Source organism: Hibiscus syriacus, unplaced genomic scaffold (assembly GCF_006381635.1).
Source record: "Hibiscus syriacus cultivar Baekdansim isolate YM2019G1 unplaced genomic scaffold, ASM638163v2 tig00110328_pilon, whole genome shotgun sequence".
Classification (NCBI taxonomy): Eukaryota; Viridiplantae; Streptophyta; class Magnoliopsida; order Malvales; family Malvaceae; genus Hibiscus; species Hibiscus syriacus.
This window is the reverse complement of record NW_024062685.1, coordinates 1,875,760-1,900,686: the sequence shown is the minus strand read 5'-3', so window position 1 is coordinate 1,900,686 and position 24,927 is coordinate 1,875,760. Positions and strand designations below refer to the sequence as shown.

The 24,927-nt window shown below is 33.9% G+C and overlaps 1 pseudogene; it reads left to right on the top strand.

The window, feature by feature from the left end:
- The window catches only part of LOC120118838, a 42,388-nt pseudogene that overhangs the window by 17,045 nt on the left and 416 nt on the right, over positions 1-24,927 (top strand).

Below are 24,927 nucleotides of genomic sequence, written 5' to 3'. Positions count from 1 at the left end.
CAAAACGATTTTGAAAAATGTGTTGCGATAGTTAAAATGTGTTGCGATAGTTAAAATGTGTTGCGAGAGTTTGAAAAACGTGTTGTTGCGATAGTGAAAAAGTGCTGCGATAGTGAAAAAACCAAAATAAGTTTACATTTTAACTATTCCAAATTCACGTGGAGTTTGAAACAATAAAGAATGTGTTACGATAGTGTAAAAGATTCCCAAGCCATTTGTAAGATCTTAGTTTGAAACAATAAAGAATGTGTTGCGATAGTGTAAAAGATTCCCAAGTGTTGGCAATGTTCAATCCCACATAGTATTGGAAACACTATTGGGAATGAGTATTTAAGGCTTGGATTTCACACTTCCTTGTTGAGTGGAAGAGAACAAGGGGAACTCTCGCGCACCGCCGCCGCCGCCGTCTCGGGTCGTGGTCTTGGTAATACGTATCTTCGACACGCCCGCACGGATACTATCTTTTTAGAGAAAATTCTTAAGAAACAAATGCAATACCACCAGTTGTTGCGATTTTCCAAAATCGCAACGCGAACTTGGACTATCGCAACGAATTTGGAAAATCGCAATGCGAACTTCGACTATCGCAACGCGAACTTCGACTATCGCAATGAATTTGGAAAATCACAACGTGAACTTGAACTATCGCAACGAATTTGGACTAACGTAAATTTGGAAAATCACAACGAATTTGGAAAATCGCAACGCGAACTTGGACTATCGCAAAATCGCGTTGCGAATTTGGAAACTGAGTTGAAAAATTAGAGTTCGCGTTGCGATTTTGTTGGTCATTTTGGCAAATCCAAAAAAAGTTGGTTAAAATCATATATTATAAGGCATTTTCGGTCACTGAGGTTATTTTCTCTCTTAAAATAATTATAAATATATTTTTATTATATAATTTTTTGATAGAAAGACTTAAGTTTTATTAAAAATAGAAAATAATCAAAATTACAATGAAGATTTATAAGTATAATCATAAATGTAAATTAAATTATAATAATGACATTTTCTTATGATTATTGACACAAAAACTAACCACCTAGATCACATAAAGACTATAAAAGAAAAGGTTAAAAAACCTAACCAATGCTCGAACAAAATAAAGATACTGATAAATATGAGTGCATAAGTAAATGAACCACAAAAGGAGATGACGCTACTGAAAGATCACCGATAAATCACAAATCAGAGTCAAACGACGTGAGAAAAATATCCACGAGCGCAAAATGCATAACCAAATCAATCCGAGAGTCCAAAACAGGGAAGATTAGCGTGATAACAAATAAGCGCCATCTTGATCAGTTGTGGCGATGTGAAATCCAACCCTGTGAAAACAAAAATGAAAACAACGGTCGAACGACCGAAAACTACCAAAAGACAGAGAAAAACGTGCCACAAAGACAGAGATAAATGAGTCATAAAGATATAAATAAATATGTTACAAAAACAGAATTATTATCATTAAAAAACTAAAAAAAACTAAAAAAAAAGAAAAAAAATAATTGGCGATCGGCAACCAGTATTAAAACTGATGTCGCTTTCGGCTAAACAAAATCAAAGAACAAAATGTTGATTTGATCTATAAAAATTGACACGAATTATAAAAAAAAATAAGACGAAGAGAGAAGGAAAGGAGATAGCGACTAGGGTTTTAGTTTTTTATTAAATAGTTTTAAATTATGTGTATATACAAACACTTACAACAATGATATTAGTGACTCCTAATATTTAGATGGGTTACCAAACGAACTCAACCACCGCCCACTTTGTATAGGTTTAAACATGTGCGTCTTATGTGTGAGTACATAACTACGGCACAAAGAATTAAATAATGAGAAAATAACCTCAGTAACCGAAAATTCCTTATAATATACGATTTTGACTAACTTTTTTTCGATTTGCCAAAATGACCAACAAAATCGCAATGCTATCTCTAAATCGCAACGCGATCTCCAGTATCGCAAATCTGTAACCCCCCAGACTCGGTTTGTAAGTTAGACCCAAACCTAAGTGGTCACATATCCCATTCAGAGGTTTTTTTTATATATCTTACAATACATTATATTAATACAAAACAAAATATTAATAATATGGATATATCCAAAATGATAGCAAATACATGTCACCAGATACAACAAAAAATATGTAGAGATATATCTTCGTACAAAATAAGTAATTGATCTTCCCTGATGCCAAATCTGCTAGCTTACGGTCTGCTGTTATCTGAAAAAGGGTAAAAACTATAGAATGAGCTAAAAAGCCCAGTGTGCTTCAAACAGTGTATAAAAACATTTTAATAAAATATTTCAGTAGTATCATTTCATCAAACATGTTTGTTTTATTTAAAATATTAACACTACCCCCATCCGTCACGAACAAAATGTGTAGGTTCCCCAGAACCATACACCCCGTCACGTCCAGTAAGGCCCTGAGCACAAAGCCGAGGAGCCTGCAAGTATTCTTCCTCCAACAATTTTCTCCCTCAATGTCAGTAATAAACAAGTATGTATTCAAGTAAAATTGGTGAATAATTCATGCTTAAAAAAACCATATACCGAAATACACAAATCAATATTCAAGAATCAAGTATCATGTATCATGTCATAACAATATTATGAATTATCACCAATCTAAAATAATTCAAACAATATTTTTAAAACAGTAAAATAACACTGTCATGAAACACACCTGTAACAGTCTGAGAAATCAGATAGGGATGCTTATTACTGGTTTTGTCGATCACGCTCTGCTGCAGCGCTAGATCCTACGAATTGGAAAAATCCATATTGGAAACTAATATAAATAATCTAAATATTATTTAACTATTATTCGGAAACCTACGGGTAATTCTCGTAGTACGCGGTTCAGGCTGATCTAATGAACGGACAACACCAGACCTAATTGATCATTGCTCAGGTGAAACACGAGTACCTTCATAAAATATTTTTATTAAATCAATTCCTTAACTAAATCTCAAATAATTAATCAAAATATTGAAATATTAAGCCTTTTGGGTTTACAAGCTCGATTCAGGAATTTCGGGTCATAATTTGGCAAAACGGACTTTGGAATCAGATTCAGGATGTCGAAAAACATAAGGTATGACTTTCCGAAAATTTGAATTCTTGGTCAAAATCAAAGACAACGGGTTTGATTAACGATTTGGAGACTTTCGGGTTTGAATTTAGCGAAACGGACCCTAAAAACAGATTCGGGATGTCGAAAACTGTCAGGATAGGTATTATCGGAAAAGATTAACGGCTATTTAATAGCCGGTCAAAGCCGGTCAAAGTTTTGGTCAAAGGAGGTCAACAAACTGTCAACCATTTTACAGAAATAACACCATTTTTAAAATAATTACCAAAATAGCACCCATTTCGAATAAATTCCCAAAATAGCACCCGACCAACGGTCAACGGTAGGGTCAACGGGTCGGGTCGGGTCAAAACCGGTCAAACCCTTTGAAAAACCGGTCAAACCGGTTATTTTTTCCTTCCCCACGCGCAGTGGCGGCACGTGAGGTCTCTTCTGGCTGCGTAAAATTCACGGAAAAATTTCTAAAAATTATTTTGAGCGATTTCGAGATACTTACAAAGATCGGTTCAAATTTTTGAACGGCGGAGAGCTCGATTTCACCAAATCGGAAACTTTGACCGTTTCACCACCACACGCGCCGCCGCCGCTGGAGAAAAAGGAGGACATCGGTGGACTCGGAACGGCATAAGAAACACGATGATGCCGGAGGTGTCGTAAACGGAGCAACGATCGGCGATGAATTTAAGATTTTCTCAGCGATGGAGCTAAACAAAAACGTCGAGACTTTGTCTTGAAATTTTCGACGTTTGGCAGCGTTTCACTTCAATTAATTTAAGCGAATTGTTCCTCACTCGATAACGAACACGATGGTGGTTTTAAAACGACGATCAGAATTCGGACGGCGTCGGAATCGTTGTCGGAAGTTGAGGTTGGGAGAGAGGATTTTGGGAGCAATTGCTTTCTGATTGAAACCATTTTCACGTATATAACACCAATCTGACCAACTTTTCTTGGGTAAATTCAGGGCTTAGTCCCTGAATTTTCTTTAACTCTAAAATAAGCTACAAGTTTTAAAAGCTTCTAATTTAATCCCTAAAATTTACCAATTTTCATAATTAAAACCTCAAATTTCAATTAAATAATTTTTTTCAAATTTCTGGGTTGTTACAAAATCAGTTTCCAGATTCGAAACGTGATTTTGAATATCGCAACACGATAATACATAATCACAACACGATTCTGACTATCGCAACGCATTCTGTCTATCGCAACGCAATAATACATAATCGCAACGCGATTCTGACTGTCGCAACACTGAATTTTAAATTTGTAATAGGTTTTAGTTTCGCAACACAAATGTTTTGGGTATATAACTATGCAGCAGCAGCAACTCATAACCTAAATCCCTAAATCGTAACTCATTCCATCTCCATCTATCACTCTCTCCGGCGACATCCGTTCCTATATCCAACGACATCCTTCCCCATCCGACAACATGTTTTAGTTTCGCAGCTCGTTTGTTTAGTAAATTAATTTACAATAATGAAATCATCTAATGTTGATCATGTTTGGATAGATTTGTGTTTTGGAGGGTCATGAGAGAATGTTCATGGTGTTTTACAATATATGCCTTTACCCATGAATCTTCAACTAAAACTGTCATTAAAAAAGTTAACTTATGAAACTCTAATGTTACGTGTTGCAAATAAATTGAATTTAGAGCCCTTAAGTGGATTTAGGCTATCTTATCAGAGAAAAGGTAAAGTTTATTTGTTAACCGACAATGAAGATGTTGAACGATTCATTGCTTATATTAGTGTTTCGCAAGATGATGTTACATTGTATGTTGTTGAACCTAGAAGTAGTGAAGTTGGGTCAGTAGCGGGTAGTAATCAACTAAGTTTTTCAACCCCAGTTTATGGTGCTCAAAATTTAATGGTTCCACCACAATTTCATCACCAAGAAAATTTTGTTTCACCATATTTCCAATACCAAACACAATCTCAAAACCCACAACCTTTCCCTAATCCAAATCCCAATAAACTTTCAGCACCAAATTTCGGTTTTCGTATTGACCATTTAGACGATGATGAGCCAACAGAAAAAATTGTGAGTACTAATCAGTATTCGAAATTTGATCTTGGTCAATACTCGGATTTTGATATTGTTTAAGAAGAAGAAACAGACCCTGCGTGTAATGATTTTGATATTGGTCAATACCCGAATTTTGATGATTAAACAGCCGCTACCGAGGAAGATGTTGTTGATGATAATGAGGAGGAAGTTAAGACTGTGAATGAACATGTTGAACATCCATTATGTAATTCATATAACCCTGAAGAAGAAAAAGAAGAAGAATAAATCCCCGAAGAAAAGTCCCCGAAGAAAATGCCATGGGAGTATAACTGGAATATGCCAGAATTACTTCAGATACCAGAAGAAGAGTTGGTAAAGATAGCAGTTGATTGTTACACAAAAATTATTCGTATCAAGAAAGATGATTGTTTTGATACAAAGGAAGACTTGAAGATAGCTTTGTATACGAAATGTGTGGAAGATGGCTATCAACTAAAAGTTAACAAATCAAGCAAAGATCGTTTCGAAACAAGGTGTATGATTGACAAAAACTGTACGTGGCGTATGATTGCAAAGAGGATAAAAGATTGCAAAATGTTTCAAGTTAGGACTTTTATTGATAAACATACATGTTCAAGAACCCAAGTTTTTCCTCACCATAGACAGGCAAACAAAAAGGTGTTGGGTGGTTTTCTGGCTGAATTAATTTTTTTGAATGACAGGGTATATCGGGGACATGAAATTATGACTGACATGAATGCTCGGTTCAAGATTAGTATCTCATTCTCAAGCTTGGAGAGACAAATGTTATGCCTTGGAATTGTTGAGGGGGTCGCCAGAAGCATCGTTTGCCCAACTGCCGGCTTATTGTCACAATTTAAAGCTGAAAAATCCTGGGTCGGTAACTTATATCAAAACAGATAGAGATGGACGCTTTGAGTTGTTGTTTATCGCCATTGATGCTGTGGTTAGTAAATCAATATAATTTTGTTGACTCATTTTTGTTAGTTACATGCATTTCACATTTAAATGATTATATTTCTTGTGTATATTATTTTGTAGATTCGTTCATTTGTTACTTGCATGCGCCCAATTATTATAGTTGACGGAGCACATTTGAAAGGTCAATACCTTGGAGTAAACTTATTAGCAGTAGTCATGGATGCTAACAATGGGATATTGCTAATAGCTTACGGGGTTGGTAAACCTGAAACCTTTGATTCATAGACATGGTTTATGGGGCATCTTAGGGATTGCATAGGTCCTATTAGCAATCTGACAATCATATCCGATAGGGCAAACTCAATTGACAACGCTGTTAGAAGGTGTTTCCCATATGCTTTTCATGGACTTTGTGGTGTTCATTTGTATAGAAATCTAAAATCAAGGTCTTCTGGTATAAAAAATCACAAATGGACATACTAGAAGGCTGTAAAAGCTTATCGGGAAGTGGATTTTAATAAGCATATAAATTGTTTAAAACGTGTTTTGCCTCAGTGTGCTCAAACACTAGAAGATGTCGGGTTTGAAAGATGGTCAAGAGTACATCAACTTAGAGCAAGATATGGTTTCATGACGTCTAATAGTGCAGAATGAATCAACGCTCTAAGTTGTCATTCCCGGAAATTACCCATTACTATGTTAATGGAGTTTTTTCGATCCTCTATTCAACAGTGGTACTACAAGAAAAGAAACCATGCATGTATTATTTCTTTAAATTCGTAACTTATCATATATTTTACTAAGTATTATTTATTTAAATTTACAGGAACATTGGAACATCGTGTTACACCATGGACTGAAAAAAAGATAACGAAACGTGTTGTAAAGTCAACGTCATGGAGAGTTGAACCATGTTCAAACACTTTGTTTGAAGTACTGGATAATAACTTAAATGGGCTTGTCGATCTAAATGCAAAGACGTGTAGTTGTATGAAATGACAAACATCTGGTTATCCGTGTGGCCATGTTATAAAAGTTGTTCTTCATCTAAACCAAGATGATTCAAGCGCATACGCTATGGATTGCTACACTACAGAAGTATATCGACAGACTTATGCCAAGATTATCTACCCTATTCCACATCCTTCTGAGTGGGACATACCAGATGACTTACAAACAGCTTTGCCACCAACCATGGACAGAAGGCTACCTGGCCGACCAAAAAGTCACGATCGTATACCGTCTAAGGGTGAAGAGAAGAAGAGATCGACATGTAGTCGGTGCAAGGAAAATGGTCATACAAGGTTGACATGTGGATCACCAGTGCCATCACAATCATCTTTTCCTCTACCAAAATATGGATCCTCATCAAAATCCAAAGCTCATATGGTGTCAAGAAAAAGGCAATCAAAATCACAATCAAAATCAAAATCACAATCACAATCGGCTTCACCTTTTGGGACTATTAACTTAGGTGATTTTTAAATGCAAATGTTGTATTATGTGTATTTTATGTGTAAACTTTTAACATTTTCAGTTAGGCATGTATTAGTAACTTGAGTTTGAACATTGCTATGATCTGTTCAGTTGTTATCACTTATTACACATTCATTTGAAAATCGCAACGCGAATTTGACTATTATTTGTATTTTATGTGTAAACTTTTAACATTTTCAGTTAGACATGTATTAGTAACTTGAGTTTGAACATTGCTATGATCTGTTTAGCTGTTATCACTTATTACACATTCATTTGAATATCGCAACGCGAATTTGACTATCGCAACGCAAAAATCGCAAAGCGAATTTTACTATCGCAACAAAAAAATCGCAACGTGAATTTGACTATCGCAACGAGAAAATCACAAAACATATTAGACTATCGCAACGCGAATTGACTTTCGCGTTGCGATTTTGGCTTTCGCATTGCGCTTTTGACTTTCGCATTGCAATTTCGAGTTTAGCGTTGCGAAAGTGTACATTCAACATGTATTTTGCCTTCAATGTGATGCAGATTGAAATCAAGAAATCAACTTTTACATTTTAATCAATTAAACAAGCACAAATAAGAATTATTTACACATCAATTAAACAAATCAACTTTTACAAATCAACTTTTACAAATCAATTAAACAAGCAAAAAATGCTAATAATTCTTATTTTCCTCATCAATTAAACAAATCAGACTTTTAAGAATCAATTAAACATTCAAAAAAGTGTACCCAGACAGTTGTTTATGCACCCATACATCAATTTCATGCAGCTCACTTCAGGTTTAACCTGCAGAAACCAAACATTTGCTCAAACAATACTTTCTACACATCTAAAACCAACAAACAACAAATTATTATTGAATTCTAGGTACTTAACAACACTTGCATTTGACTTACAAATTGTTTATGGACACTTTCATAATGCGGATGCAGGTAGACAACATCTCGCATATATCGTTCTAGCCATAAAATGTCGAAACCACAAGCCTACTGCACCTCTATCTCTATCGGTGGGAGGTAGAAACTGTGTACTTCCTGTCGTCAAATGCTCCAAGCACATGCATACGAGAGGACCATAATCCCCTCTGGCTTCATGCGTTTGTTGTGGCGCGGTCTCGTCTCTGATAACTGTAACATTGAACTTCTTTGACTTCTTGTTTCCAGAATAAGTCTAATAATTAATCGCATCCAAGAATTTAGCCAAATGAGAGCTCCATCCCTAAATAATATCTCTCAAATCAGACAATGATATGTAATTTATCATGTTGTCATATACTATTGTCTTCAGGGATGGGAGCTAAAGCTCGACGAGAAGCCAATGAGTACGTTCTAAAATAGGGATAAACACCTACAATCATAAGTAATAATTCAATTGCACACTTATTTATGAACACCTTTAAAATATTTAAAAAATAAATACTAACCTTATCGACCTCCTACCATACAGGATAAAGTTTAGCTTGTCCATTAGCCAACACGTATGATTTCTGTCGTTGATTCTTCAAGTGAACTACGTGAAAAGATGTCGGCATAATTGTATATCGCGTATTTTTTTATTTTTCCTCATTTTCCTTATCATTAGAAGACGTGACACCCATGCATCAATATGTTGTTTTACAAAAAAAATACATATATATTAGTGAATTACATAAATTTAAAAAAAATTAATCAAAATGAAATATAAGAAAAATATAAGACTTACCCCCCCCATCGAAATAGACTTTGTCTTCAACCCCTAATAACACACCCCACCAAGACCGATCAATCAACAAATGCATATCATCGTTGAGTTTGTATATGTCAGCGTAACACCCCTGGCTCCGCTCATGTAGATAAAAATCAACTGCGGTCTTAGCCCAAAGGGTATTATCCAGAATTGTTTCCGGTAGTTTTCTCCTCTCCACTTCATCTGCCGGAATGGTACTGGCCGGTAACTCATACGAAAGGCAACAGTCATCTATCATGTCCGGCACGTGAGAGGGTTTCTCAATAATTCGACATATTACGCCGTGTGAATCGGGCTCTTGAATGGTGGGAAGGGCCTCTTGAACGATGGGAGAGGACTCTTGAGGGATAATAGGGGCCTCTTGAACGATAGGAGAGGCCTCTTGAACGATGACAGGTGAGTCGGGCTTCTTCTTACGGAGTCTTTGCACTATTGGGGTGAACAGAGACGTAATGGCACGTGCATGCCGTCTGATGCGTGAACCCCGTCGTGCAAGAAAAACCCGACGTAAAGCATCCACCTTATCGGGCCGCTAAAAATAAATTAATACATAAATCAGTAAATAAACAGACATGATATTAAACAGTGAAAACAAAGACAAATATGTTTCAAACTTGCACGGTATTCACCTAAGTCATTATTCTATCATAGTTCACAAAATGCATCAGATAACATTCCAGAAGTAAGCACTTATATAAACATTTAAAAGGACATCATATAGGTTTAGTGCATGTTCAAGGACAACATAAAGAGTAGTAGTTTATTCTTGAAACTTAAATTTGCAACAGTGTGAAGTTAGTATTTGTCTTTGTCTTTTGGTTGAAGTAATACAATCCATTCAAGTTTCAATTTGCAGAAGAAGAATAGTTTCTGAAACTTAAAATCGCAACACGAAACTTAAAATCGCAACGCGAAAATGACTATCGCAACGCGAATTTGACTATCGCAACAAGATAATCGCAATGCGAAATAAAAATCGCAACGAGAAACTAAATTCGCGTTGCGATTTTCATTTTTGCATTGTGATTTTCACATTGCGATTTTTATTTCGCATTGCGATTATCCCGTTGTGATAGTCAAATTCACGTTGCGATAGTCATTTCCGCGTTGCGATAGTCATTTTCGCGTTGCGATTTTAGTTTCGTGTTGCGACTATTCTTCTTCTGCAAATTGAAACTTGAATGGATTGCATTACTTCAACCAAAAGATAAAACAAAGACAAATACTAACTTCACAGGGTTATTTTAGAACTGTTTAGCAGTATTGGCAGCAACTGAATGAATTTACTAAGCAATCTAAGTGAAATGGTTAATCTAAGTGAAATTACGAGTAAATCAAGTTAAATATGAAAAATCTTAAACTTACCTCGTTGCGTAGAGTATGAACCTCATTCTGCAACGATGCTACCATCTCACGTAGAGTCGCTACCTTACCACGTAAAGTAGATACCCCATCACGCCATGCACCATTGTCATCGCGTAAAGTACCAACCTCCTCATGCAAGGCATTGACCTCATCACGTAACTCCCCTAACTCATCCCGTGGAGGTGGAGAACAGGGAGATAAATGTTGTGGCATCTTTGCCGGTCGCCTATCATGAGATGATGGTTGAGAAGAGGCTCGATGATGTGACGGAATAGGTGATGGCTCTCGTTGTCGAGGTGTATAGTGTGGTCGATCAGGTGATGGCTCTGGGTGAGGTGATGGCTCTCGAAGTGGAGGCTGCTCATCATTCGTGCCATCAAAAAAATGCTTACTAGCTTGCCACTAATCAGTGGCAAGCTCAGCCTCCGTGGGTGTCAGCCTCTGTAATGGAGTGTTGACCTCCTAACAATATAAAAGCTCAAACAAAGTTAAACGTGTACTAGTAATAACTTGTTTATATGGTAGTATTTGTGTTAACTTACATCATTTAATGTCGTATACCGTAGTAACTCTTCCCAAATCAACAGCCGCCGTTTCCTCTTCCAGGAAATAACTCTAGGAATATCATTTGAAGTTTTTAATGCATATGTCTGCATGTCGGGAAAAGCCTCAAATATCCAAATCTACAAACAATATAATACACAAACATTAGTAATTGTTAAATAAGTAATTATAATTTTGGAAACATTATATAGAAATTCTTACCTTAAAGGCCCAAATAAAGCCTGACAAAGTGTATTTGGAACCATCGCCACGCAAACTTTTGCGGTCATCAAAGGCAGACGACAACTTATTCCAAGTAGCTTTCCATAGATACGAACCCCACAGAAACATGTTCCATGCATTTAGGTCCTCTACCAATAATATTAGGTCCTTAGGAATAGGTTGTCTGGCCTCTCTGCCTAAAAAGCCGGCATGCAAAAGTACTAAAAGGCATACTCGGATAACATCAACGTCATCCATCCGAGTAAAACCATCTTTCTTATTCAATAATCTCGTCAAGTCGTCGACGTGTAAATTCGGCTTCTCCATTGACAGCTCAGGAAAAACCTGGGATAACCATGATGGACGGGTAATATGACTAGTGTATCGACCTACATCATCGTGTCCGAAGCGTAGACCAGTGATTAAGCAAAACTCATCCCGCCCAAAACACGTATACGTCGGTGGAAAATGAAACCATGTCTCTTCATTACCACGTTTTATACTCTCGGGTAGATTGCTAGTCATGGTCTGAAGCCACAAATGGGTCAACATAGCATCTCCACCCGGATGTTGTACTTTCAGCCATGGCCCGAAGCAAGTATCCTCAAACAATTTTCTTTGTACAGGTGAAAGCTTCGACGCAATTGTAGTGACTAGGCTTATTTTATTCCTTAAGGCCAATTGAGCCGAAAAAATGTTCTACAAAAACAATAAACATACCAAGTTAGATATACCAAAAACTACACTGTGAAGATATACCAAAAACAATAATAAACATAAAGAGTAGTAGTAGTTTATTCTTCAAACTTAAATTTGCAACACTGTGAATTTTGTATTTGTCTTTGTTTTTTTGTTGAAGTAATGCAATTCATTCAAGTTTCAATTTGCAGAAGAAGAATAGTTTCTGAAACTTAAAATCGCAACACGAAAATGAAAATCGCAACACGAAAATGACTATCGCAACGCGAATTTGACTATCGCAATGAGATAATCACAACGCGAAATGAAAATCGCAACGAGAAAATCGCAACGCGAAACTAAAATCGCGTTGCGATTTTGTCGTTGTGATTTTCATTTCGCGTTGCGATCCTCGGTTTCAAATAGTCATTGTCTAAAATTGAAACTTGAATAAATTGCATTACGTCAACCAAAAGATAAAACAAATACAAATACTAACTTTACAGGGTTAAAGACTAAAGAATTTAGCAGTATTGGCAGCAATCGAATAAATTTAATAAGCAATCTAAGTGAAATGGTTAATCTATTATTGAAATTACCAGTAAATTTATCATCAATTTCAATATGAAAAACCTAATAATAATGCAAAAATTTCAAAATAAAAATAATTAAAAAAAACTAACCCTCAGTGGTTGATTTGGTTGATTTTCCATTTCTGATCGTGAATGATTGTGAGGGTGGCTCTGAGAGATGGAGATAGACGGATTTCGCCGGAGACGGGGACGGATTTCGTCGGAGATGGGAACGGATGTCGCCGTAGAGAGTGAGAGATGGAGATGGGACTGAGTTGTGATTTAGGGTTTTAGGTTAAGAGTTGCGATTACGGGATATATTAATATTCGTGTTTGGAATTTGAAAATAAAATATGCGTTGCGATACTAATGGCGCTTTGAAAATCGCAACGCGAATTTGGAAAATAGCAATGCGATAGTTAAAATCGCGTTGCAAATCTGGAAACTGATTTGCAATACTGAAGATCGCGTTGCGATTTAGAGATCGCATTGCGATTTTGTTGGTCATTTTGGCAAATTGAAAAAAAGTTGGTCAAAATCATATATTATAAGGAATTTTCGGTTACTGATGTTATTTTCTCTTAAATAATTACTCCTATATTTAAACTTTTAAAAATTATAATTTTTCCCAAGATAAATTTGGACTTAGTCTTGAACTAAAAGATATAAATGTAATTTTAATTGTCTTTGTGAATATCACATGTTATCCACATGAATAATATAATTGTAAATTTATTTTTTAAGATTTTAATTGATTATGAAATAATATATATTTTTAATATTTTTCATCAAATATAGGTTTAATTTTTAATATGAACAAACTTATTTATATAGACATACAATTATTTATACTCAAATCATTTAAATAATGATTTTCTTTTTACCATTGAGATCATTTATTACTTTTATTTATATCCTTTCAATACTTGTTACATTAGCCGAACAACCTAATCGTAGATATTTAGTCCATATAATTTGTTGAAGACAAGAACCAATAGAAAAAGGGCAGGTGAAATAAAAATATTAAGCTTCCACTGTAGCATCATCTGATCAACATTGTTGACACTTAGAGACTCCATGGATAAGCAAAACCCAACTCATCCAGCTCGTAATCATGATCTTTGCTCTGATGTTGTACCAATGTTCGGCCATATCCGAATGTTTCCCCTGCAAAATCTGCGGTCCCCTCGGTGAAAACATATGAGTTGAACCTAACGAATCCAAATAACATATTGTGTTTATCGTGGTTGTAGATATGAATGTTACTAGTAAAGCAACTAAAGATGATGAACTAGTTTCACCTGTTTTCCTTTGGATTTTGTGTTGTTTCGGGGCTGAAAGTTTCTGGGCAAGGACGTCGGCAGAGCATTTTCGCCTGTAGCTTGAAGTCGGAGTTGGGAACGAACCCTTTTGGGCGTCAAAACAAGGGCATCAAATACGCTAATGAACATGCCGGAAAGTGCAAGCAACACCAACGTGGCAATGATCACCAAAACAAGCATTAGTAATTCCATGAGGATATATGATGTTATCTTTTGAAATTTACATGGAGGATGATTTGAAGATTATATATATACACGCATATCAGGGTGTTTAAATCATTCAGGTCATAAAAGTTTGGCTCATGACCTGGCCCATAAGAGGTGGATAGTCTTAAGTTGGGTACCCACATTTTTGGGTCACGAGTATCATGTTAATATTTATTTTATTTTATTAAATTATATTATATTATTTAAAAAAAATTATGTAGAAAAAGCATAAAATTTAAACTTAGAAATTTATAATAGGTAACATAAACATAAAATTTATAAATTTAAATTATATAATTTGAAAGTGAAATTTAAAAATATAAAAAATAAAATAAAATTATAAAATTACAACTAAGTTTAAAATAATTTAAGATTAAAATAAATAATTTAAATGTTAAGGTGAAATAATTTGAAAAAAATAGAGATTTAGAAGGTTAGGATAAAATAATTTTGAAATTAGATGAAAAATTCAATTTAAAAGAAAATAGTAATAAAATAAAAAAGGGAAACTAGATTGGTGGGTCAGCTGATACCCAATTAAGGATAATTTTGTGACTCTGGCCCACCTTGTAAACTCACAAAAAAGGGTCGGATACCCGACCCGCAAAATCGAATATTTACTTTTAAAATACTTGATAATTTTATATTGGATTGACGGGTCATATAGTTGGTTTCAAGTATTTTTGAACACACCTAATATCAGTTTGGACTTATTGGAATGTATTATGACTACTTGGTAAGCAAAGTGGTAAAAGTTGTTGGGTTTCCCTTTGTTGATTGAGTCCTCCATAATTTCCAACTTACTGAAATGTATTATAAAGAAGTTTATGGACTCAATACGATTTATAATTTGTTTCATTGACAAAAATGTGTTTTTTTATTTATCTCGAAAACTATTATTAGACAACAAATTAGGATTAATGTAATTATAAGATAATATTTGTTTATGATTCGCTCATTTAATTGATAGTGAATATACACATATCCTATATACGAGAGTTTTAGGGAAAACAACATCCCCTTTAACTACTAACGTCATTTGATATATATATATATATGAGAGGTGAGGACTACGATAACAAATTTAATTAATAATATAAACAAGATCGTACACGAAATGAACATGACAATTTTGCTCGATAAAGAAGCTAATTCAAAGGCAGAGCATGAAAATGTAAGTTCGGTACCAAACCCCTTACGAGTAAAACAGCTTCTATCCCTTGCCTTTAGTACTTGCAATTTATTCTACTTTGTGATTGTTTAAGTTATGCGATACTCTTCGTGATAAAAGATTTGTCTAAATCACTTCGTTTCTTTTGGTCCAAGTTACTTTTCTTTTTATTCAAGTTGCTTCTCTTTTTGTCTAACTCACTTTCTTTTTTATTTGTGAGTTTTGAGAATATCCCCATTCATAGGTATGAGATCCACATGCATGAATTGAAAAGTCCAAATTTTTTTTGGGTATTATATCACTTTGACTCCTTTTCCATTTATACTATTCTATCATATTTATATTATTCTAATTCTATGTATTTCTTTTTTTTAATAATAAATAATAATAAATTATTTAATTTATTATTAATTTATTGATTATTATGGATTTTCATTTGTCTATGTCTAAACTTATTTACCTGTATCTAAACGGAGTCAAAAATATATTCTATTTAGTTAGAAATATATTTTTTTTCAATTGAAAATCCCAACTTATTAGAATTAGGGTAGGTTTCATATCAAGCTATTCGCAAGGGCCAACTTGATCCTCTTCCCTAGGGATCCCGAATGGGGAAACCTAAGAAAGCCGTCGACTTCAACTACCGTCCATGTATGATCTATATTAGATCTGACCAACGACATATCCTACCTCTTCTACGTTGTTGACAACCCATCTTTGTCTTAGTAGAGTCTTTTAGTGGCATGTTTTGATCCTCTTCCCTGTTACTTAAAAAAAGTGAGCCGCTGGTTAAGGTACAAGATACTATTATTACCGTCTGGACAATTAGACACCCAACCCGTAATCGCAACGACCAATTACAAGAGCGAAGCTCTACGAACTGAGCTATATCCCTCGAGCCAAGTGGAGCAAGCATGAAGGAGTCAGATGCTTTTTCTATTATTTTTCTTGGCACAGTTGAGCTATCCTAGACTTGAACCAGAGACCTCGCCCGTAAAATAAATCATCACACCTACGAAATGTTACCATTATAGACTATACCATTTGAAACACAATCACTAATATATTACGAAATGTTAAAGTGAGTGTCATTCGTTTCAAATGTTATACCTCTTTGGAGAACCATAATTCTTTAGAAGTATGGTAACAGTTAAAAGCTATATATGGTGAATCGAGTTCGACATACCAAATCATACTTGTAATATATATAGTTGTTGCATATATACCAAAATAGAGCAATTTTGACAAGAGGCTACAATTTACAAACACCAGAAGGTTGCATAAACTCTTATGTATAAATAAGCAACAAAGAAATCAGCCATTTGTAAGTGTTCAATGGTGTCATGATCATGCATGTTTAATCTGATATTGTTATATTAGATTCAACATAATTTTTTTGAACTCATAATTAAAAATAAATATTTAAATATATTAATATATAAAAATATCTAATCTTAATTAATAAATATTAACATAATGTAATTTAATAATAGTGTATAAGTGGATTCATTAGATATAGATATAAAAAAGTTATGAAATAAACCTTTTAGCATTTATCCCACATTGTCATGAAACATTACCTAAACGCTCCAATATGCTTATATAAATTAACACCATTAACCTCTTCAACTCATGAAACTAATATGTATTAAATTATGATGTTAACCCTTAGGGTGTGTTTGGTTGGGGGAATGTGAGATTTTCATGGGAATGGAATCCACATTCCCCTGTTTGGTTGGCCGAGAATGTCATTCCCGATAATCTTACATTACCAATAGTGGATTTTTTGGGGTATATTATCGGGAATGTCATTAACTTCCTTTCTTTAGGTATTGTTGGATTACCAGCGTTTTGGACTAAAATGCCCTTAAAAAAAATCTTTCAAAAAAATTCTTATTATGTCATTGAATGATAAAAATTATACAAAGGTTAAATTACAAATTTATCCTTAAACTATTTTAGATTTACAAAAAAAAAAATCTATAATTAAAATTTTATATAAAGTTCAGGGATTAAAATAAAATTTTACCATTTCATTAAATCTTTTTATATTTTTAATTTTGTAAAAAAAATTATATAAATTTTATTAATTTAAATTTTTTAAAGAAAATATATAAATATTTTCCAACTTGTTAAAAAACAAATATATAATAAGGACAATTTGGTAAAATATGCATTCCAATAATCTTTTATTCCTTTAACCAAACACGATAATCTTACATTCCTGTTAAACCAACCAAACACAAAATACAACATTCCCAGTAATCCTATTTCCTGATAATCTTTAATTCCCACTGGTAATCTTACATTCCGTGAACCAAACGCACCCTTATAGTTTTATTTTTTAAAATTTTTTAAAGCATATTTTTTTAAAAATACTTTTAGGGAATATGATGTGGCAAAAAACCTAGAAGGCATGTCTCTTGAAACGTGCCTTCACATATGGTGTCATGTCAATATTTTCCTTGAAAAGTGTATTTAATGAGACGCGCCTTCGGTCCACCTAAGTAAAGGCGCGTTTCACTAAACACGTCTTATTAGAAAGGGTTTTAGATTAAAAAAATTGAAGGAAAATGTGTCTGGCAAATAATATATTTAGGTGATTTTTGGATAAAATCGTTGCAACATGCAGCGTTTTCATGCATTACGTTGTTGATACTGTGACCACTGTAATCAGATGTCGGTAATCATATAGACTTAATGCATTATTTAATCTTTAAATTATATTTTTTACTTTATTGTTTTTATTTTAATATTTAAACTATCAAATTATTTTAATTTTAATAATCAATATACATATAACAATTTTTTTAAAGAAATTAGCAATAGCATTTCTACATCATTTGATAAGCCAAACACCAAACCTAAATGTCACGTTTTTTTCTTCCAGAAATTTAACAAATGAATTAGGATATTGTTTATTTTCATTGTACTTACCATAAAATTTACCATCTTTGTCATACCTAATAATTCTCACCTTTTATGCATGTGTATAAATTTAAAGAGTTGTGTGTGTTTTATAGTGGCTTTCTTAATTGTGTGTTTGATATTTTTCAGTCTACACATATTTCAAAGTTAGTAAGATTCAGATTTAGGAGAGTTTCATTCTTTTTCAATCTCATTATCCTTCTTTGAATGTGACACAAACACTTACGCCATAAGTAAGCACAACTTTCATTAACTAAACTACCTTTAGTATCAATATTATCCCTCTATACTTTCTTTAGTTCTTCCAAGTTTAGTTTAATTCTTAAACCTTAAGTAGTGTTTAGACATCACTTTCGATCACCTTTAATGAGGAAAGAGAAGGTGAGAAAAATTTATATTGACGTAATTTATTAAGGTCTTAGATTAATATATGTTCATAATCTTCTTTAACCATTGATAACGTACACACCATGCAAGCGCAGTCACTTAAACCTAATATCTCAAGAGCAAATAACACTCACTTTAACCACGTCACTCAATGAGTTCATATAAATAATATATTTACTATACCTAAATGTGATAATAAATAATAAAAAAATTAAGGAGACATTGAAAATGTTGCAATAGAGTCAATAACAGGGCAATTACAACACCAAATTAATACTTGGAAGGTGAAAGAGTCTTTTTCTTTAATCAAAGTGAAAGAATATAACATGTAGAAGGTAAGGCGAATGGTTATACATTTATGAAAGATCGCATGGCAACACCATGGCACTTCATGTGAGCAAAAGAGGAGGTCATGATGACCAATTGAAAAAACCAAGAAAGAAAGAAAATCATGAAATTCTATATATCAAAGTACAAACAGCCAGCAAATATAAGCATTAGGTACACAAAAGATTAAAAGGTCTCGGTTCAGTATAACTCCCAAGTTTGGAATGCGAAAAAACAAAATTCGAGAATCATACATATTGAGAGTCATCGATAGCGGGAGCCTGATCGTGTTCGTCGGGTGATTCCTTCTTGGATCCCATCTCCTTCTTTTCTTTCCAATGGCATATACCTGACCAAATCAACTCATCTGATAAGCCAAACACCTAACCAACTAAAATGGCATTGGGAATGGAAGATAAAAACCATGTATTCAAGCTTACTTAAAATACACCATCAACAGCAATTTATTTACTATAATCGATTAAAGAAAAGCATCGCCAAAACAAACGTCATAAGAGACAGGAGGCTACAGTCTTTGGGATCCATTGGGGTTTAGCGTATACCCGAACGGACAAAATCCACTTAATTTGCAGTCTAAAAAAATATGGGATTTTGGGGAGGATTCCTCCTTTGATCCAATGAAAGCACAAGCCAACTATTATGCTAGTCACCAGAGATGTGTTTCTCCCATGCCCGAGATATATAAAAGAACTTACAAAAATTGAACGTACTTGTATTAAACAGACACCTATTTCCGACAAATAAATACGAGTCCATACAACATAGCTTATAAAGAACATATCTATGTATAGAATCAATACAGTATATTAATTTAGGGTTCAAATAGCATTAACTTAAACAATCAAAGGTTACTAATTTCTGACTGCAAACAGTTTTACTTTTACGCGGTTTTTTTTGGTTTGCAACCCTAAGAAGTATGAAAAAAAGCAAAGAATCCTGAAAAATGGTGGAAGACACAGCATAATCTAATAGAAGAAAACAAAAACAGCAACCAAAAAAAAAGTACACGAAGAAAGAAAAATCGTAAAACATTTGTATATAAGAAAAAGGATAGAAAATCAATTTCAGAAGTACAATTTGTACCTCAAGATAAAGTCAAGATTGCTAAAAGAAAAAGGAAGATCAATTTCAATATTGCAAACCTATAAGATTATGGTAAAAGGTAAAGACGACCAGAACTGCAACCTAAGTTGTAAAAATAACCTATTCTGACTCTTCATTTTACTTGAAGAACTATTGTTGACACTCCTATCCGACACGAAATTAGATGCATATCTGGACATTTGTATGGGGATATGACACACCGAGAATCAACAAATACACGAAAACTTTTTAAAAATCAAATATACCCATGTTTGACACATACCTCAATCCGAAATTCCAACCTAAGTCTGAATAACATAGAAACTAACAATATAGACAAATGTACAAAGAGAATCATTCATGGCATAGGAATTGTTGAGGTAGGTAGGTAAAATCATTTTCACTCAACCATCCTAAATTACCCCTGAAAATGAACGAAGGAAATGTTATAAATAAAGTAGAAATAACTAGAATCTGTAGGAATTGGATCTTAGCTCCCAATAGAAACACCACTAAATGTTGAATATCATATACAGCTTCTCAGATGTCACATCTTAACACTAAGGAAAATAAAAAACCTAGGCACCCGAAGATGAAGAAGGGATGTAGTAAGTGATGAAGTGATTTAGGCAGTTGAAAGTAAGCATAGATCCAATCATCATCAGAACTTCTCATAAGTGGTGCAGTCAAGGGGGCACACTATAGATGCTAGAACCCCTATATCTTCTAAAGCACAAGGTGCAGAGAAAGCACTCAACCAAGTGAATTAAGGTGTATATGTGTATCTTTTTTATGTGTGTCAGTATTCTATATATATAATAAACTTCAAATATATAATTACGATAATAAATGCTGAACAGCAGTCCATTTTACCCTACAAAACATGCAAAAAAAATTGTTTTTTTTTGGCTAACATGCATGATTTCCTTATGCTCCCAGACTAAACAACGAGTAGAGAAATTGATTTGAAAGTTAAAGAAAACTTCAATCACGCAACCATTTTCTGCATCTACCACCTTAGAAAATAGCCAGCCTAGGCTCACCAAATTTGTAGTTGATCAAATGTGGCTCGCTTGAAATGATTTAAAGTGTTTTTGTTGTCTCACACTGGGACAGCAGTTATAAGTACCTAGTTGCACGTCTTAACAACATTGCCCACTGGTAGAATAAACCATTTATTTGGAAGAGAATATAAAAGATAAGTTGGTATCTTAGTAATCTCCCATGAGTATACTCTGCCTTTTACAACTTACAAGCATATTAAATTCAACAAGTTGGCCTCCGTTATGTTATCAGCAATTCTTCCAGGTATTTAACTGTCATGAAATGTTAGAATATCTTCCATTGACTTTATATATTATCAAATAAACATGAGAACATACAATCACCTTGTCATCCATAACCGGAATACTGCAACTATTGATCTTATACAGCTGCAGATCAATCTAGGAGGCATGTGAGGAAAAAAATATCTAGCTTACCAAGAACATTCTCCAAATCTTAGCCTTATAATAATTTCTACAGGAAAGCTAGGCTACCTATGGTTGATGTGGTTTAGGGGAAAAACATCAATAAACAATAGAAACAGGGCTGAACCAATGAATACGAAAGAGGTTGGAACGCTAGAAAACACAAGGTTATAAAAAAACCTCCACTTTCTCTCTATTAATTCAAAGAAAATAGTAAGATTGTAAGAATGACATAATGTTGTTGACTGTAAAGCTTACGTTTTCTAGAGTTCCGGCTTCTTTCTTTCATTTTCCAGCCTAATTCTATTCATCTACAGCTGTTTCCCCCCAAAAAAACACCAATGGTTCTATCATAACTAGAGGTTTTCTACAACTCTACGTTTTCTATAGTTCCAACTTCTTTCTTCTTGTTTTTTCAGCCTAATTCTATTGATTTACGTTATTACTCTCTACACAACATCAATGGCTCTATCAAAACACACCCAAAAGAATTTTGTCTTTAAATAAACCTAAGTTCAAACAATTTAAGCCATGGCTTCGAATATTTTGTTCAAACAATTTACTGGGAACTAAGAGCAGAATTTTACTAGTTCACTACAACAAAATTAGCGGCGTTTGGAAAGTAAACGCCGTAAAATTTAAACATATAGCGGCGTTTACAATCTAAATGCCACAAAATGATATTTTAGCGGCGTTTCTTAAACAAACGCCGCTATAGAGTAATATTGTAGCGGTATTTTTATATAAACGCCGCAATAGGTACATATGTAGTGGCGTTTTTTCAACAAACGCCACAACATAGTAGTACTTCAGCGGCGTTTTTATACAAACTCCGCAATAGGTCCATTTATAGTGGCGTTTGTTATACAAATGCCACAACAGTTTAGTACTTTAGCGGCGTTTTTATAAAAATGCCACAATAGGGTTCACTGGCATTTTTTTCCCAATAAACGCCACAACATATTAGAACTTTAGCGGCGTTTTTACACAAACACCACAAAAAACATGTACTTTAGTGGTGTTTTTAGAAAACACCGCTATAAAATGATAAATGGTGGCACAAACGCCGCAAAATTTGATAATTTTAATTGTTCAAATCCCTTTCCTCTTTTCCTCTTGCTCATCTCCGCCAAACATAGTATCTTCTATTCACTTATGACAGCCTTTTTTTCTTGCCATTAGATCTATTTTTTCAAATCCCTTTCCCCTTTTTCATATTTTTCATCCACGCAAAATTGGTGTTGCTCGTCGCCGGTCGAAGCTGTCGAGGCCTCCAATGTGTCGCCATCAACGCTTGACTCTCTGATTTGAGGTACGAATAGTATCTTCTATTCACTTATGAAATCCTTTTTTCTGGCCATTAGATCTATTTTTTTCAAGCTTTTGTGCTTGAATTGTTTGGAGGAAAAATCTAATCTATCGACTGGTTTTATCTGTTTTTCTCTTGGTTTCTAAATCCTAGGGTTTCGAATCTATAATTTGTGCTTTGATAATGTGGATTTCTTCCTTTTATTTTTCACCTCAATTCGTACGTCTCAACGTTCTTAATGATCATATTCGGATGTCAATTTGGATCTATCGTCACTGATATCTTTGCTTACGTTGATTTTGCCTGAAAATCCTAGTTTGTTTATTTAACGTCATTTGCTTTAGCTTATTCTGTGAACTTGGTGGCTAATTTTCTTGAATTCCTCGAAACTTTAATGTAATTGTTTGCTGGAGGAAAGCTAATTTAAAGTATTTATGATTATAGTACATTTTATTCTTGTTCGAGTGAATTTTGATTTGTAAAATTGAAGGAATGATGTTTACTTGCTGAGTTTGTGAAATTTGTCCTAGATTTGATTGAAATTATCTACATAAGAGGTTTAAATCCGATATTTTATTCTTGTTTGAGTGAATTTTGATTCGTAGGATGATGATGGAGGAACTGTAAGTGATGACATTGAGAATCTAAGAGGCACAGGGTTTCCAGGGGTTGATATGTTTTGGTTAAAAGTGCTTGATTGATTGCTATGCAATTTTAATTGTACAAAATTTCATCTTTTGTTTTTCTCATTTCTTATGATTTCCATTGATATGCAGCTTTCGTAAGTAATGTTCCTCCAAGGGAACAGCCCAAGTGGAAACGCAAGTAAGATCAACTTACATGATTTGTTTTCCTTTTACTAATATTAGCTTTAAAAAAGATGAAATAGATAAAAAGTTGATGGTTTTCCCACCTTGATTAGGACAATTGTTACACTTGCATTGACTTTTCTTACAATTTCACAAGCAATACTTATTGTCTGGTCAAAGAGAGCTGGGAAGTATGAGTATAGTGTTACCAAAACGAACTTTATGGTGAGTAGAATAGTCATCTTGTGTTATGACTTGACATGGTGCCAATGGGATTGACCTTACGGGTGGACTTTGATTTTTGGTTTCCTTGTAACTATATCTTGGTCTTATTTTCCAAAATGTAATTGTATGTCCTTTTCAATTTTATGTTTGCAGTATTACATCTTTGCCTATGTTAACGCACCGGGTTATCAAATACTGAAGAATTTGAATATTATCAGTACTTTATGGTAAGTTGCTTAAAACCACGCACGTCGATGTTTTCCATAAAAAGAGTTTATGGATAAAATCTGCTGATTGTTCAGTATAGCGTAGCATAACAATTGAAATGATCAGAATCTCAGTTATGCAAATTTCAATTAAATAAACCTAATATACATTAAAGTGGAAGAAACACCATAATAGACATATATTGTGCACCTTTTGGATTCCATAAAATTTTCTTTTATTGATACTTTAATTCAGATTAAGTCAGATTCAATGGGCAGCTTTTATTCTCTTATGTGCTGGCTGCACAACAACACAAATAAATTCTCGGTAAGAAACATTAAACCTTTCCTAATTTTTCCAGAATTTGTTTTTAAGCACATGTTTTTTACTTTGATGCAAACTTATTGACTTTAGAGATTGTCTTAGTGATGTTCTATGATGGTTTAACGTGATAGACCTGTCAATTTCATCTTGATGAAAGCCAAAAATTGTCAGATAATGATTGAACAATTTTAACATGTATGCTTTATATGGTTATGGGTAGAATATTTGAAAGGGAAACCGATATCTCAATTCTCAATCCCATGAGGATATGGACATGATGTTCTCAATTTGAGTTTTTTATGGGGTTTATCATTTGGCTATTCCTTAGTAAATTTGCATTATGTTTTGTAGTTCCGATCAAGTACTTCAAACACCTCTGCCAGGTTGGATAATGGCCATTATAAGTTGACAAAATATTTTCCTTTTTGTTCCATAAAGATGAAAAGTAGAATTGATTGGTTGCTTCAAAATCAAAATTTTTAA